Source organism: Quercus lobata, chromosome 3 (assembly GCF_001633185.2).
Source record: "Quercus lobata isolate SW786 chromosome 3, ValleyOak3.0 Primary Assembly, whole genome shotgun sequence".
Lineage (NCBI taxonomy): Eukaryota > Viridiplantae > Streptophyta > Magnoliopsida > Fagales > Fagaceae > Quercus > Quercus lobata.
This window is the reverse complement of record NC_044906.1, coordinates 15,354,470-15,372,710: the sequence shown is the minus strand read 5'-3', so window position 1 is coordinate 15,372,710 and position 18,241 is coordinate 15,354,470.

Below are 18,241 nucleotides of genomic sequence, written 5' to 3'. Positions count from 1 at the left end.
TTCAAGAAGATATCCTCCATTGAAACTGTAAAGGAAGCATGGACCATCCTTTAGACAACCTATGAAGGAACTAAGGTTGTCAAGGATTCGAAGCTACAGAGGCTTACTACAAGCTTTGAAGAGATTAAGATGGAGGAGGATGAGTCGTTCGATGAGTTCTATGCCAAGCTTAAGGACATCGTGAATTCATCTTTCAATCTTGGGGAAACCATTCCTGAACCCAAGATCGTAAAAAAGGTGCTCAGATCTCTACCTGAGAGATTCCATGCCAAGATTACGGCAATCGAGGAATCAAAGGACATTGACATGATTCTTTTGACAGAGCTGGTTGGTAATTTGCAGACTTATGAGCTAGGGTTAACAAGGATTGGTAAGTCGGGCAAGAGCAAGAGCAAGAGCAAGAGCATGGCCTTGAAGGCTAAGAGCAGTGACATGGATGAGTCTTCAGACGATGATGATTCTAAGATGAAGTCCTACATCACCAGATAATTCAAGAAGTTCATGAAGAATGCTAATGGGAAGGGCTTCGACAAGGACCGTAGGCAATCCAGTTCTTCTCAGTTCAAGAGTCAAGACAAAGGGAAGAAGGATGCTAGGGATAGCGGTCAGTACACTGTTCTCGCAGGACCTAAGTGCTTTGGGTGTCAAGGCTTCGATCACATGAAATAGGAGTGTCCTACATATCTCAAGAGCATTGGGAAGAGCAAGGCACTTGCTGCTACCTTGAGCGACATCGAACTTGAGGATGATTCCAACAATGAGGATGACGGAATCTTGAATGCCTTCACTGCCACTATCAATCCTACTGAGGGGATTGTTGAAGATGTGGATGAAGAAGAGGAATTAGTGGAGTCCAAGTTTGAGAAGATGGATGAACAAGATGATATCCATACAGCCTATGAGAAATTATACAATCTTTCTAAGAAACATGAGAAACTTTATAGGCTGGCCACCAAAAAGCTTTGTGATGTGGAACTTGATCATGAAGAGCTTTCCACAAAATTTGATGAAGCTAATCAGACTATTGGAGCATTGAGGTTTGAAAATAATTTCTTGACTGAGATGACCAAGAAGCTTGAAGCGTTTCTGTTTCAAGTCAGAGCTCAATTGGAGAGAACTTCAAGTGCAAAACTTGATGAGATGCTCAGTCTTCAGAAATCTGCTTCTGATCGAACAGGTTTAGGGTATGGTCTCTCTTCTTTTAATATTGCTTCTACTAGTACTACCATTTTTGTTCCTCCTAGTAATAATGTTGAAATTCAGAACAATGATATTAAAACTAATTTAGCTAGTGAGAACATAGACAAGGGTAAATCTATCTTAGGAGCACCCCCTAAGCAAGATAAGAAGGAAGCTAAAAACCTTAGGGCTAAGAAGGCTAACTCTCAAAAGCCTAAACAAAAGAAGTAGCATCTCTGTCATCATTGTGGAGTTGCTGGTCATACTCGACCAAATTGTTATAAATGGTTAGTCATTTAACAGAGTAACGACATGATAGCATCTGGAAACTAGAATCAGCTTTAATCCTCTCTTGCTCCCCTTGGAAATCTTCTCAAAGCCCTCATGTTCCTTTCGAACTTGAACAGTTTCAATTCTTCCCCCTCACCGCTGATTCAAGGGTTTAATCAAAAGAAAGGTTCTTCTAAAGTGTGGAAGGAAAAATGGCTCCAAGTGACTCTATCACTTTCTTCTCTCTCTCTGTGTTTTTGTTTTTGCATAACTTGTGTGTTTTGCTTTTATTTTGAGTCAGTCTAGTTTTTATGCTTTGCTTTGTTTAACATGTTTTTGTTTGTTTTCAGTTTTGTTTATTTTGTTTTTGATATAAAAATAAATTTTTTTTTTGAAAAATTAGAAAAATACAAAAACAGTGTATGTTTTGCGTACATTAGTACTTGTGTACTTTGGATGGCCATTGAAACAAAGTTTTCTAAACTTTGTATCTCTTGTAGTTTAGATGAGCATCTCCATGCACAACTAAGCAAGTGAGTTTTATGGCTCTTGTTTGTGATGAGTAACATTAAATGATCTCTTGTACTTAACACTCGTATCACTCTTTTTGACAGGAAGGACTAGAAAATCTTAAGAGAAATGCATAAATAACCATCTCACCACTGTTGCCCACCAATCATGAAATGACATTTGTATGCTTCGGCATAGCAAAAGTGCAATGTCAATGACATTTGTGTGCTTCGGCATAGCAAAATTGGAATGTCAAATGCTTAACATCATTGGGTATTTTTTTTTTTCTCTTTTATATGCAAAGAAAAATAAAAAGCAAAAAGATCAAAATGCTTTAAATATGATTGCAAGCGTATATTCTAGGAAATGTGAGAGTTATAGGATGTACATCGAAGGTGATAGTCTCCATTAAACAATTATAATTGTGTGTGAGTTAAAGTGATTTTCTCATATCTCAAATCGTCATAACATGTATACACTTATGCAATCTTGCGATGTTTTTCACACACAACACGCAATATTCTTTGCTACTTCTGATATATGTGCAGGTACAATGTGATTTGGCCATCACAAGGTTTACATGTGTTAATGTATACTCACTAAACTGTCTTAACTTGTTTTTGAAATATAAAATTAGTTAGACTTGTTTAGTGTGTGTGTTTTTTTGGGATCTATGTGCTTAAAATTGTTATTGAGAGATGATTTTGAGAACTTAAAATGCTGTTTGGATCATTGGTTGAGTTGCATGCTTGATCGCATTCATATCTGTGTTTTTCCCTTCTTGAAAAACTGTTTTTAAGCAATCTCGACAGCTTCTCAACACCTCCTCGACACTTGGCTATCTATCGAGCTCTTCACCTTCCTTTTATCGCAATCTCGATAGCTTCTCGATAGTTGGGTGGGTCGATCAAGATTTCTTCTGGATGCTCGATAGCTTCTAGACAGCTAGTGGATCGATCGAGCTTCCTTTAGCCTTTTGTTGATTTGTCCCTCGACAGTTGCATTTGTCGACGTTTTGTTTTCTCGACACCTGGCTCGACAGATGTCTCGACACCTCTCGACACCTATCTGTCGAGATTTACTGAACCTCTATATATAGGTTCTATACGATCCGATTTTCATTTCTCTCGATCTCTCTCTCGATATCTTTGTCTTTTCAACTCCCAAACCTCTCTCACTCACTCCAAACTGCTTCCTCAAGGTTTCTTCAAGCTTTTACAAGTTTTTCTTCACTTGGTAAGTTTCGAATCTCTCATTTACATGCATTTCATGTTTTGAAACCTAGGTTTTGGGGTTTTTGAAAAATTTTGGGGTTTTTCAAAATTGATGAGTTTTTGTTGAAATTTTGGGATGGGTTTTTGTTTAAATGAGTTTAAAATCTCATACATTGCATCACATAAGCATTATAATAGTATTATCATGCATTTAGATGTGTGCAAATTGATTGTGTGTTGGTAGGATTGGATTGGGCTGAGCCCATGATGCCTTTTATATTGCATGTCACATGTTCATGCATTTCTCATGCATACGTACTCTCTTTTCAATATATTTTGATATATTTGAACTGCTTGGAACTTTTCTGATTGTCTCTCTCTCTCTCTTTTCGTTTACGTTAGTCATGTCAATGACACCAAAATGTAAGTCTACTCCGTCCCAAGACCCTCTCTGTTCTGGGGCATCCACTTCCTCTGATCCTACTCTTTCACATATTCGGTTCCGTGATGAGGATGCCCGTAAGGCCTTCTCGGAGAACTTTTCTCAACGAGGCAATCATTCTGAATGCTGAGTCATTCTGGCAGACTTTGTCGATACCGTCCTACCCGATGTCATTCATAGTCGGGGTTGGGAGTCACTGTGTGACGTCTCAGTTATATGTCCATCCGTGCTGATCCAGGAGTTTTACTCCAACATGGATGGATTTGATTTTTCCGTACCTCTATTTCACACTCGTGTTCGAGGTACGCGTATTGCTGTCACACTGCAGCTTATTGCGGATGTGCTTCATGTTCCTAGGGTAGAGTTCCCTGATTACCCTAGTTGTGAGCGTCTAAGGACTGTGTCCAAAGATGAGCTTAAATCTGCTTTTTGTGAGCGCCCTTCTGATTGGGGTGAATGTCAGTTCACTTACTGTTCGGACTTTGCAAAAGGTCCTCGGTTTTTTAACATGGTTATGACATTCGTTCTTTACCTTCTTTCTCACTATAACTCTATCACAAAACCTCGTGCTCAATTTCTGTTGTCTCTCCTTGAGCATCTTACCATAAATTTTCCTTCTCACTTTATTCTGTCTATCTTAGATGTCTATAGGGATTTGGCGTCTCGTGATAAGCTCATCTTTCCTTCGACTATCACGAAGATCTTATGCCATTTTTCTGTTCTCTTTCTAACATCCAACCACTTTTCTTTCATATGTGTCATAGACTACACTATCATTAAACGTAGCGAGGCGCAGTTTAGGTCGAGGCAGTCTGTGTCAGTAGCTCCTCCCTCCCGTTCGGCTCTATCTCGATCTGCTCCATCCACATCCGCTCCTTCCTCTTTTTTACGAGCGATGTGTCACTCGTAGACATCATGACGCAGCTTCAACACATGGATGCTCGTCTTGATACACTCTTTACAGAGTTGTATCAGGTGAACGATCGTGTTGGCCGTATTGCACGACGGCAGGTGGTCATGGGTGGCTTCGCTCCTGAGGCTTCTCCTCCACCTCCTTCAGTGGCTTCTGATTCTGATTCTGAGGATGATGATGATGATGATGGTGATGACGATGATGCTTCTGATAATGATGATGATGGAGATGCTAGCTCTACCAATGAGATGTCTACTTGACACTCTTACCCTTTGTCACTCATGACAAAAAGGGGGAGTAGTTTTGGATATGAGAGTAGTCATTCTTTAGAGGAGAGTTAGTATAGGACATTTTTGTTAGGGGGAGTGTTGATATCTGAGTGGATGTAATGAGGATTATTTGTATCTTTTTCTTTTCTCTACTTTAGATATATTTATTCTTGTACATGGGTCTTGTGACTATTATTGACATACATTGTACTTATCTTCTTTATATATGTTGATGTATGTTTCTTTCACCTACCCGTACATGTGTCGTTTCTTTTCTCTCTTTTTACACATGCTTCTTATTACTTGTATGCAATCTTATATTTCTGTTTCACACAAAGATGCATTGATGAGTTTTGTTTAAAGTGTTTCAGAAATACAAGTTGTCAAAGTCTACTTGCCATAAACTCTCTTCTTGCAAAGTTTTTTAAGAGTTTGTGTTAGGATATATTTTATTGTATTCAACAAGTGAATATGAGTTTAGTGATTTATGACTTCTCTCATATGTTCATTTGGTTGTTGTGATTTTGTCACGGATTGCCAAAGGGGGAGATTGTTGGGACATATGTGATTCACTTGTTAGGAACATATGTCACTATTTTATGTAATTGGCTAATCCTTTGACAAAACGCATTTTACTTGTATTTGGGTAGATTTAGGATGTGTTTAATACTTCAAGAAACTTTGTTTCAAGATCAAGTGTTGAAACCATGCAAGTCTGTTCAAGATTCAAGTCTAAAAAGTGCCTGTCATTAAAGCTCGACAGCTAGCCATCTATCGAGCTTGAAGAGCTGTTCCAGCCCTGTGGCTCAACAGCAGCTCGACAGATAGGCATCTGTCGAGGTTTATGAAAAACAGAACTTCAGTTCTGTTTTGACTCTAATCCGTGATTATGTGTTTGAGTTTTCTTTTCTCACAACCCTAGACATATAAAATGATTATTTTAAGGGCCGTCAAAGTGGACACAAGTTGCACAAGTGTTGAGCAAAATTTGTTCAAACAAATTGTGACTAGAGACGCAGTTTTGCCCTAGTTCATCATTCTTGTGAAGAAGTTACTGTGTTTGTGCACCGTAGGGTTTTGTGATCAAGCATCTTCTTGGTCTTCATCATTGGGATGAGTTGAAGAACTTTGCAGCTAACAACCTTCTCTAGTTGGTGATTGAAGTCGCATACTAGGATCCGCGCAATTGGTTAGTCACGTATTATAAGCCGTTCATCAAAAGGAGAAATTGTCACTACAGAACAAGTTCAATTGGGTATTGGGGTAAGGGTTCAACTGTAGGTTGGTATAAGGTACTGTGATTCCTTTACTTGTAACCGCTTGTTATGATAATAGTGGAATTTCGAGAGTGGTGACCTTAAAATCACCCGATGGGGTTTTTGCCATGTAGGTTTTCCCCATTCGTAAACAAATCAACGTGTCAATTTAATTTCTGCTACACTTAGATTAATTGGCGATTTGTTTGTGCTACCATGCGTTTGCATGTAAATTTGGTTAATTAATAAACTTGGCTAATTAATCAATTAATTCATCACAAGGGGTCAATTCGTTTCTGACCTATCAGGGCCTAATGCTAAGATCCCCAAGAAGGTCCTTTTTTTGTTTCCCGGGCTCATCACACTCAATGGGCTCTAGGCCTCATATCGGCCCTTACTCATATGGTTGGCCCAATCCTCCAGACCCGGTCCACCCACAATAGCCCCCTACAATCCTGTTTTTACGAAGTAGGAATAGGATCGTGTACTGTCTAATACTGATCGGGGTGTTGATTCTCTCTCACTCTCTTGGGAAGGAGTGTGCACATCTCGGGAAGTTCAACAAACCATCTTTTAATGCCATGGATTGGACAGCCTACCACGCCAAGAAAAGAGCGTGGCAAGGCTTGATGCATTCAACGGTCTAGATGATCTGACGCTACGTTTACTGAAGCGCGCGTGTTGTGTAATAATTACCCGCATTTATTGCAATGTGACAATTACCATTAATGGCCCTCTTTCCCCTATAAATACCCCCTCATTCCCACTTCATCCCTTTATTTTGTCTTTCCCTTCATCTTCTACTTACTCTAGCGCTGTAGTTCTCTCCACGTTCCCAAGCTCTATCTTCCTTAAGTGATCTCACTCCCTTCCCTCAAGTAAGAATCCTGTAAGTCTTTCTCTACTCTCCCATTTCAACTCACATTTCATCAAAATGCCTTTTTGTCATCTTTTACAGAATAGGGAAAACTTAGCTATACCTAGGGCCACATATAACGTCCCTGACGATGTAAAAATCTCGTACTGTGATGAGGGTGATATATAAGACCAAAGGCGCCCACACGTAGTGTTCTTCCCTCTAATGTCCATTCTAGAGGGCAGGGTTAGGTTTCCTGTAGATCCCTTTTTGCTTAGGACTCTTAGATTCTACAGTTTAAACCCCGACCAGTGTCTACCTAACTTTTACAGGGTAATGAACTGCGTGTCTCGTCTAAACCAAATATATGGCTTGAGCTTGACCTACCATGACATTAATTTTATGTACTTTGTTCAGTGGAGTTTGAACCTCGGGTATTACCCCCAAACCCGAAGCACCATGGTCCGGTTGATATCTTGCCTTCCTAATTCCAATAGAACTTGGCAGGGGAATTCGTAAAGGTGAGTGGCAACTGGCTAAACGAAGAGCTTACTTGCCTAACCTCACCTCGCAAAATAGGTCCGTTTCTCCTTCCCCATCTCCTGACACCATTGACTTGTTACCACCTCTAAAGTTGTTTATACACTTAAATAGCGCCGATTGACGTAGATACACAATTAATTCATTATTATTGCTATTTACCGATTCGTTCACCACTTATTATTATTACTGCTCATTTTTATTAACCTCTGATTCCTCTCGGTTGTAGTTTCCAAGAAATTTTAGCCAGATATCAACGCCGTGCAAGTCAAGGAACTCAACTTTATACTCCACTTCGAGATTTTCGGGCACTACGACAGACGACTAAGGGCTTCCCACAAGATCCAGGGCTGCACCCCCTCATACACCAGTTATGAGGATTCATCAAGTGCTATTTCATTCGGTAGCCCCCTACTATCATATCTAGACGTTTGGCTACCTGGTTTCCTGCCACCAAGGCTCACTTCCGGGAAGGCCAGAGAGTTAGGTCCCCGATTGGCCAGGCACAACTCCCTTGAACCCATTCAAGACGGTTCAGGGAACTCTGTCTTCCAGGGTCGGTTAGAACATATTCCCGTGGATGCCCCTCCCTGAGAGAATCCCTAAGAAGAGGGTCTAACTGCTGAAGAAAACATCCCAACAGCAAAGATGGTGAAGAAATGGATGATGACCCTGGACCGTTGGTTTCCAAATGCCCCGACCTTAGGGGGTCAGGCTTCCTCCTAGGCCACCCCTCCGCACACTACTCCTCCCACCCCCAAACAACAAAATGGTGTGGGCAGGGCTATTGTTGTTCAGGAGACCACTCCTCCCGCCAGCTAGTTACCGACCCCTTCCTCTGGCTGGTCTTTTGTGCCCCCGGCCAGCAAAACTCCCAAAGAAAAGTAGCCAGCCAGCCAGCCAGCCGGTTATAATCGGTGCACAGGTCACGTCATCCTTCTTGGGTTCAGCTACCCTGTGGGAGTGCACATTCCAATTGGGGGATAAGGCACTGCCTTCCAGCGCCTACATCCGAACCTGGCGAAGCGGTGAGGGAGGCCAAATATCTGACAGCTTGGTGCATGCCCTCCTACTCCTAGCCGACATGGAGCATTACGCCAGCTGTCAGGATGATGATTTGGTGCTTAAACTTAAGTGGCACACTATTGCGGTAGGTTTTGGTTCTCCCGAGTCTATTTTATTGAAAAAACAAGTGTTACTTGTTGGTTGGAGCCCATTTTGACTTGACCTTTTCTTCTCTCTCTTCTTTTTTTTTTTTTTTTTTTTTTTTTTTTTTTTTTTTTTTGCCCAGGCTACCCAACTAACCCATGTAGTGGAGGGTCGGCTGAAGGATGCCCAAGAAGATGCCGACAAGGAAAAGGCCCTCAAGAAAATGGCCAAGGCTAGCCTCAAGGAGAAATTCCTAGGATTGAACGTGATGGAACAGCATGCCACGATCGCCGAGACAACATTGGAGCAGGCTGAGCAGAAGGCCACTAATGCTTTTAATAGGCTCGGGGAGGCCAAGCTCAAACTTGTTGAGACCGCCAGTGTCCTCACGGCCAGAAACAAGGAGTTTGCCGACTACAAGACAAAAGAGAAGGCCTGGAAGCAATACTACTACAACAAGGGTTTTAAGCACGCCGAGGACTCGATAGGCCCCGTCATCTTCCAAGCTCAGAAGTTTGGATTCATGGAGGGGTGGATGGCAGCAGTTAATGCTATCGGGCTTCTAGAGGGATCCCCGTTTAGAGAAACTGATCAAGTGCCCTTGCCCGAGGACCCCGCAGTTGGCACTTAAGCTAAAAGGCAGGAAGAGGACAGCTCCGATGATGATGAAGGCAGCGAGAGCCTCGAGTCCTGAGAGCTGTCAAAGCAAATAGACTCCCATGTGGTGGTGCTCGATGAGGAGCAGCCATGGACTGAGGCTCCAGCTTCGGATCAAACTGTCCAAGCAACTGACCTTCAGCCTAGCAACCCTCCAGCAACTCTGGACGCCCCTATCGCGAATCCTACGCCCACAGCTAACCTGGGAGCTTAGTCCTGTGGATAATTAAGATGTTTTGATTGCTTTGTTTTGCTTTTGTTGTCTTCCCCTTCTTTTTTTTTTTTTTTTTTTTAAGATCAAAACACTTGATTTTTGTTTCTTGATGAATTAAACTTATGTTATATTAGATGGGGCTTTCTATCTATTTTCTGTATATTCCCCTTGTTTAAATACGAATATTTTCCCATTTGTTTAAGTGTAGATGCTCGACACCGATCTTAATATCCGACTGATAAGCCAAATTTGAAAATTGCAATGAGAATTTGCCTAAGTGTTATTACTAGGCGTCACACTTGAAGACTCCAACCATGCACTTACTAGTTAAAAGAGGTTTAAGGCATCCATAACTGAATCAATGTAATAATTACATCACCAATGCAATGTAATATTTAGACTCATAGCATACCCTCACGAAAAAGCTGAGAGTTCCATTCCTCTTTAATACGAAAAAGAAACGTAAGGTTAGCATTCGGTTAGTGGTCAACGACGGGCCAAGCCTGATTTCTGTACTTAGGGGAATGGACTAGGTTTCCATCTGGTCGGTGATCGGGGTCATGCCGAGGCCAGACTTCTGTCCTTAGAGAAAAATCTAGGTTTCCATTTGTTCGATGACCGGGGTCAGGCCGAGGCCAGACTTCGTTTGGTCGATGACCGAGGTTAGGCCGAGGCCAGACTTCTGTGCTTAGAGAAAAATCTAGGTTTCCATTTGGTCGGTGACCGGGGTCAGGCCAAGGCCAGACTTCTATCCTTAGAGAAGAAAATTGTAAGGGCACATACGTCTAATTATGCATTCTTATAATCTTATACAAGGATAATGCGCTGAACATTCATTCCATTTCATTACCCACGTCATCTTACAACTGTGAGTGATCAATTTTTGAGACACATTACATTCACTGATAGTACTTTCTCAGGTCTTAAACATTCCACGGCCAGGGCAGAGGCCTCTCCTCCAAGTCTTCTAGATAATACGCGCCCACTCCTACCATAGTGTTAGGTTCTAAGACTTTAGGATCTTAATGTATTAGAACTTCAATGTGTAATGTTGGCAAACCATGATCAAAACATTTAGTCTAGATTTAGGCTGCTCAAAGTATGTTTATGTGTAAAGTTGGAATTGAGTAATTGTAGGAAATTACTGTTCAATTTCTGCAAGGCTTGATCAATCAAAAATTAAACTCGATCGATCGAAGCTCGTACAGATTGTTTTTTTGTAGATTTTTCCAACTTAGTCCAAGCCCATATGACGTGCAGGGTTTTATATTTTGCCTTAAGTATAGAAAGAAAAACCATAGCCATGTTTTAGAGGTTGTTGATATGTTGTATGTGTGAATCTCTTGTGAGATCTAGAGGTGTTTACCTTCATACATACTTAGAGTTATCAAGATCAAGATTGATGTCGAGAGCTTGGTGATCTCTTCATTTGCTATTTTAAAAGCTTAAAGAAAAAGACAAGTGGGAGCACTTGTGGTTGCTGTGGATTAAGGAAAGAAGTAGTCCGTGGACTCGGAGCTGTCACGTGGTCATGGTAGTAAGTTTTCTACTCGAGGTAGAAATAGGATGTTAGTGGTCTAAGTCGCTATTGTAAAACTTCAATTCTTTCATAGTGGATTTGTTTTACCTTGAGGATAGCTAGGCTAAATCCTCCCTAGGGTTTTTATCGGTTTGGTTTTCTTGGGTTATCAAATCGTTGTGTTCTTCATTTTTTGCATTGTTTACTTGATATGATTTACTTGTGTTGACCTAGATTTGAATAATTTACCTAAGTAATCACTCGGCTAAATAATTAGGTTAAAAAAATTGTGTTTAAAGGGGTTTAAAAACGTACACATGACAGTCACTCGATAGGGACTTGCCTAGTTCAGTGCTAGCTTACCCGCATTCTAGTCTCTCATATTCCTGACAGCTTTACATAAAACAAGATCTCCTGATACAAAGTCCCGAGGCCCTACATTCTTATTGTACCTCTGAGCTAACCTCTGCTGATAGTCAGCCAGCCGTACGAATACCATTTCCCTTCGTTCTTCCAACATATCCAGACTGCCGGCCAACCCTTCACTATTGCTCCCTTGCTTGAAATAGGTCACTCTTGGGCTCAATAGATTAATCTCTATAGGTATTACTACCTTGGTACCATAAGTCATGGAGAAAGGTGCTTCACCGGTGGACCTCCTTGGGGTTGTTTGATAGGCCCATAGGACGTTCAGCAACTCATCAACCCATCCTCCTTTCGCTCCTTCTAACCTCTTCTTTAAACCGTCGACGATTGTCTTATTCGTCGCTTCGGCTTGTCCATTGCTTTGTAGGTAAGCGGGTGTTGAGTACTTATTACTTATCCCAAGGCCACTACAGTAATCTCGAAAAACCTTATTATCAAACTGCAACCTTTTGTCAGACACAAGTGCTCAGGGCACACTAAATCTAGTGATAATATTTTTCCACACGAACCTTTTTATGTCCACATCTTTGATATTAGCCAAGGCCTCAGCTTCCACCCACTTCATAAAGTAGTCTGTGGCCACTATCACATATCGTTGATTCCCCGAAGCTCTCGGGAAAGGCCTAATTATGTCTAGCCTCGCTGAGCAAATGGCCAAGGACTAGAAATTGGTTTAACTCAAGCTGGTGTAGTATGGGCGCCTGTACCTGACACTGATCGCATTTTCTCACATATTCTACCGCTTCCCTCTGCATGTTGGGCCACCAAAATCCTTGAGTCATGGCTCGGTGAGCGAGGGATATTCCTCTCGAATGCATGCCACAGACTCTTTCATGAAGCTCAAACAGTAACTCGGTAGCTTCATTAGAAGACAAACACAGTAGGTAAGGTCCCCCGAATGAACGTCGGTACAATTTCTTGTCACTAGACAGCCAAAAACAGGCCATTGTCCTTCAAATCTTCTCAGCTACCTTCTCTGATAGGCAAAAAATGTATTGACCTCTTGTGATAAATTAACCAATTAATTAATTCAATTAACATACAATACGCGTGGTAGTACAAACAAATCACCAACTAAGTTAATATGCAGCGAAAAATAAAGTTGACGCGACGATTTGTTTACGAATGGGGAAAACCTCTAAGGTAAAAACCCCACATGGTGATTTAAGGTCACAACTTCTGAGAATCCATTATTATCATAAGAAGCGGCTACAAGTAAAGGAATCTCAGTACCTTATACCAACCAACAGTTGAACCCTTACCCCAATACACAATTGGACTTGTTCTGTAGTGACAGTCTCTCATTTTCAATGCACAGCTCCCAGTACGTGACTAACCAATCGATGCACGGATCCAAATATGTGACTAACCACCAACGATGTTGGCTACAAAGTTCTTCAGTTTATCAGCACGATGAAGATCATGAAACTCCTTGGTTACAAAACCCTACGGCGTACAAACGTAGCAGTTTCTTCAAGAGAAAGATGAACTAGGGCAAATTCTGTCTCTGGTCACAATTTGCTTGAACAAAACCTTTGCATCAAGTTTCATCAGCTGAGATGGCCCTTAAAACAACCCTTATATATGTGTAGGGTTGTGAGAAAAGAAAGCCTAAACACATACACATGGATATGCGTGAAATGAAATTTGAAAAACTAATTTTTATAATTCTCGATAGATAGGTTATCTATCGAGCAGCTGTCGAGCATCAGATTGAAGATCCCTTTTAAACCTCGATAGATGCTATTTATTGAGCTAGCTGTCGAGTTTTAAAATCCAGCACTTCTTCACTTGATTCTTGGACAGATTTGCATGATTTTAACACTTGGACTTGAACTCTTGTTCCTTGAAGTATTAAATACATTCTAGGTCTACCCAATTACAAGTAAAGTGCGTTTTGTCAAAGGATTAGCCAATTCTAAATGACATATGTTCTTAACATGATTCACATATGTCCTAACAATTTCCCCCTTTGGCAATCCGTGACAAAACCACAATAAAAAAATGAACATATGAGAGAAGTCATAAATCACTCAACTCATACTCACTTGTTGAATACAATAAAATCTATCCTAACACAAACTCTTGAAAAAATTTGCAAGAAGGGAGTTCATGGCAAGAAAGACTTTAACAACTTGTATTTCTGAAACACTTTAAACAAAACTCATCATGGCATCTTAGTGTAAAACAGAAATAAAAGATTGCATACAATTAATAAGAAGCATGTACATAAAGAAAGAAAAGAAACAACACATAAAGAGATAGGTGAAAGAATGTAATAACAACCTCAATATATATATCAAAAGAGTACAAGGTTTGCTGTCACAAAGTAAGAACAATGTATCTAGAAAAGATACAAAAATTCCTCACTACATCCCTCCTCAAAAGAAAAACACTCTCCCTACCAAAAATATCTCATATATTAACTCTTTCCCTAAGTACATGACTACTCTCATACCCAAAACTACTTCCCCTTTTTGTCATGAATAACAAAGGGTAAGTTATTGAGAAGTAGTCATCTCATCATCACTGGAAGAGCTAGAAGCCTCATCTCTATCAGTAGCACCACCAGAGTCACCACCATTGTCCTCGTCCTCAGGTGCCTCTAGAGAAGGAGAGGGAGACGCGACGAAGGCGAGCCTATCGTCTAGCAATACGACCGACACGGGTGTTCACTTGATATATCTCAGTAGTGAGTGTATCAAGGCAATCATCCATACGTTGAAGCTGCGCCATGAGCACCTCGAAGGTCACACCACCTACAGAATAAGAAGAAGCGAAAGAAGCTGAAGGAGTCACCGCCTCGGTTTGGGGCCGCTTCGGTCGAAGCTGGGCCTCTCTCCGTCTAACGGTCGCTGCATCTATGGCAAACATGACAGAGAAGTGCGGAGACTCAAGATAGGAGACAGACGCATGGTGAAGAATTCACGCGATAGTAGAAGGAAAAATGAGCTTATTACGGATCGTTGTATCCTTATAGACATCCATAAGGGAGAGTATAAAATGAGAGGGAAAATATATAGTGAGTCCCTCAAGTAGGGATAACAAAAATCAAGCACAAGGCTTCGTAATAGAATTATAGTGAGATAAAGGATGTAAGGCAAATATCATCACCATATTCAGGAACCTCGGACCTTTAGCAAAGGCCGAGCAAGGGTTGTTTTGAAGTCCACCTCAAGAAGATGTTATCCCACAGAATAGGGACATGAGTTCGTCTTTAGACATAGTCTTAAGATGATGGCAGCCGGGGTAGTCAAGATGCGCTATCCTCGGTATGTGTAGCACATCGAATATAAGATCCAGAGTGATTACGATGCGTGTACCTCAAACGCGAGTGATAAAAAGAGGTATAGAGTAATCGAATTCGTGCATATTGGAGTAGAACTCCTATATGATCACGGAGGGACAAGTGACTGGGATGTCACATAGTGACTCCCAACCCCTACTGTAGATGATAGTTGGAAGGTCAGTATTAGAAAAGTTTGATAGGATGACTTGGCGTTTCGAATGAATGTTACGTCTTGAAAAGTTCTCCGAGAAGTCCGTATGGGCCTTCTCATTATGGAACAGAACATGAGAGGGGGTAGAATCAGCAGAGGGAGAAGAGGATGCTACCTCGGAACGAAGAGGGTTCTGGGATGGAGTAGACTCGTGCTTAGGTGCCATAGAGCAAACTAACCGAAAGAAAGAGAGAGAGCGAGAGAGACAAGCAGAAAAGTACCCAGCACAGATCAATATAAAAAAGATAAAGAAGAAAATGGTACGTATGCATAAAAAAATGCATGAGCATGTGACATGCAACAATAAAAACATCATGGGCTCAGCCCAATCCAATCCTATCAGCACACATGATTTCAACATAGTAAACACATATCTAAAATGCATGAATCATTGTTAAAATGTAAATGTGATGCAATGCATGAACATTTAAGATCATTTAAACAAAACCCAAACCAAAAATTTTGCAAAAACCTCATCAATTTTGAAAAACCACAAAATTTATCAAAACCCCCAAAAGTTAGGTCAAGAAGAGTGAAATGCACGATTAATGTGAGAAAGAAGATCATACTAGAGGAAGAAAACACTCTTGAGGCCGAAGATTGAGTGGGGAAGAGGTTTAGAGTGAGAGAAGGGTGTTTGGGGAGGTGAAGAGTCAGAAACAATCGAGAGAGATTGAGAAAAATGAGAGAAAAATCGTACTAAGGCTATATATAGAACAATACAAATCTCGATGGATCGAAAGGTGTCGAGCACTAAATCTCGACAGATGGAGCTGTCGAGGTGCTATCGAGAGGTGTCCATAGCAAAGTGACCTTGATGGATCGAGAAGCTATCAAGCATCTATCAAGAAGACAAAAACTTTCTCAATGAATCGAGAAGCTGTTGAGAAGCTATTGAGACAAATTCTCAAAAACTTTGATGGATCGAAATTGCATTAATAGCTATTGAGAAAGGAAGATCAAGAGACTTAATAGATAGTCTAGCTGTCGAGAGGTATTGAGAATATGTTGAGATGCTCAAAAATAGTTTTTCAAAGAAGAGAAAAACATGGATATGAATGCAATCAAGCATGCTACTTAACTAAAGATCCAAACAACATTTTAAGCTCTCAAAAACATCTCTCAACAAGAAAAATGACAAGCATTTAGATCCAAAACACAAACACACACACACACACACACACTAAACAAGTTTAACCAATTTTATATTTAAAAAATGAGTCAAGACAGTTTAGTGAGCATACATTAACACATGTATTCCTTGTGATGGCCAAATCACATTGTACCTGCACATGTATCAAAAGTAGTAAAGAATATTGTGTATTGTGTGTTGTGTGTAGAAAACATCGCAAGATTGCATAAGTGTCTACATGTTATGACAATTTGAGATATGAGAAAATCACTTTAACTCACACACAATCATAACTGCTTGATGGGGACTATCACTTTCGAAGTACATCCTATAACTTCCACATCTCCTAGAAGACACGCTTGCAATCATATATAAAACATTTTGATTCTTTTTGCTTTTATTTTTCTTTGCATGTTTTCTTTTGTAAAGCATACCATGCATGGGTATATAAGAGAGAGAAAAGAAATACCCAATAATGATAAGCTTTTGACATTACACTTTTGCTATGCTGAAGCATACAGATGTCATTAACATTGCACTTTTGCTATGCTGAAGCATACATATGTTATTTCATGATTGATGGGTAACAGTGGTGAGATGGTTATTTATGCATTTCTCTTAGAATTTTCTAGTTCTTCCCATCAAAGAGAGTGATACGAGTGTTAAGTACAAGAGATTACTTAATGTTACTTATCACAAACACGAGCCACAAAACTCACTTGCTTAGTTGTGCATAAAGATGCTCATCTACGCTACAAAAGATACAAAGTTTAGAAAACTTTGTTTCAATGGTCATCCAAGGTACATAAAACACACACTATTTTTGTATTTTTTTTTCAATTTTTTTTTATTATTTTTTTTTATGAAAAACAAATTAAGCAAAAATGAAAACAAACAAACAAAAACATGTTAAACAAAGCAAAGCATAAAACCATACTGACTCAAAACAGGAAAGCAAAACACATAAGTAATGTAAGCAAAATAGAGGGAGAGAGAGAAAAGTGACTAAATCACTCTGAGCATTTTTCTTTCCACACCTTGGAAGAACCTTTCCCTTTAGCGAACCATTGATCCGGCAGTGAGGGGGAAGAATTGAAATTGTTCAAGTTCGAAAGGAACATGAGGCTTTGAGAAGATCTCCAAGAGGAGCAAGATAGGATAGAAACTGATTCTGGTTTCCCAATAAGGTCATACTGTTGCTCTATTGAGTGGCTAACCACTTATATAAATTAGGTCGAGTATGACCCATCACTCCACAGTGATGGCAGAGATGTTGCTTCTCCTATTTAGACTTTTGAGTATTGCCCTTTTTAGCCCTAAGGTTTTTAGTCTTTTTCTTATCAAGCTCAAGGAGGTGCTTCTAAGATAGATTTACCCTTGTCTATGTTCTCACTAGTTAAAGCAATTTTGACATCATAGTTCTCAGATTCAACATTATTAGTAGGAGAAACAAACACAGTAGTACTAGAAGAAGCAATACTAGGAGAAGAGAAATCATACCCTAAACCGGTTCTATCAGAAGTAGATTTCTAAAAGCTGAGCATCTCGTCAAGCTTTGCACTTGAAGTCCTCTCCAGCTGAGCTCTAACTTGAAATAACTTCGCTTCAAGCTTCTTGGTCTTCTCAGCCAAGAAATTATTCTCAAATCTCAGTGCTCCAATGGTCTGATTGGCTTCATCAAACTTCGTGGAGATTTCTTCTCGTTCAAGCTCCACATCACTGAGCTTCTTGGTGGCCAATCTATACAACTTCTCATGCTTTTCCGAGACCTTGTATAATTTTGCATAGGCTGTGTGGATGTCATCTTATTCATCCATCTTTTCAAACTTAGACTCCACCAACTTCTCTTCTCCATCTACTTCTTCAACAATCCCCTCAGTAGGATTTACAGTGGTAGTGAAGGCATTTAGGATTCCATCATCCTCGTTATCTGAATCATCCTCAGGCTCAGTGTTACTCAAAGTAGTAGCAAGTGCCTTGCTTTTCCCAATGGTCTTAAGATAAGTTGGGCACTCTTGTTTCATGTGTCCGAACCCTTGACACCCAAAGCACTTTGGTCCTAAGGGAACAATGTATTGACCGCCATCTCTAGCATCTTTCTTTCCTTTGTCTTGGCTCTTGAACTGAGACGAACTGGACTGCTTGCGGTCTTTGTCAAATCCTTTACCATTGGCATTCTTCATGAAGTTTTTGAA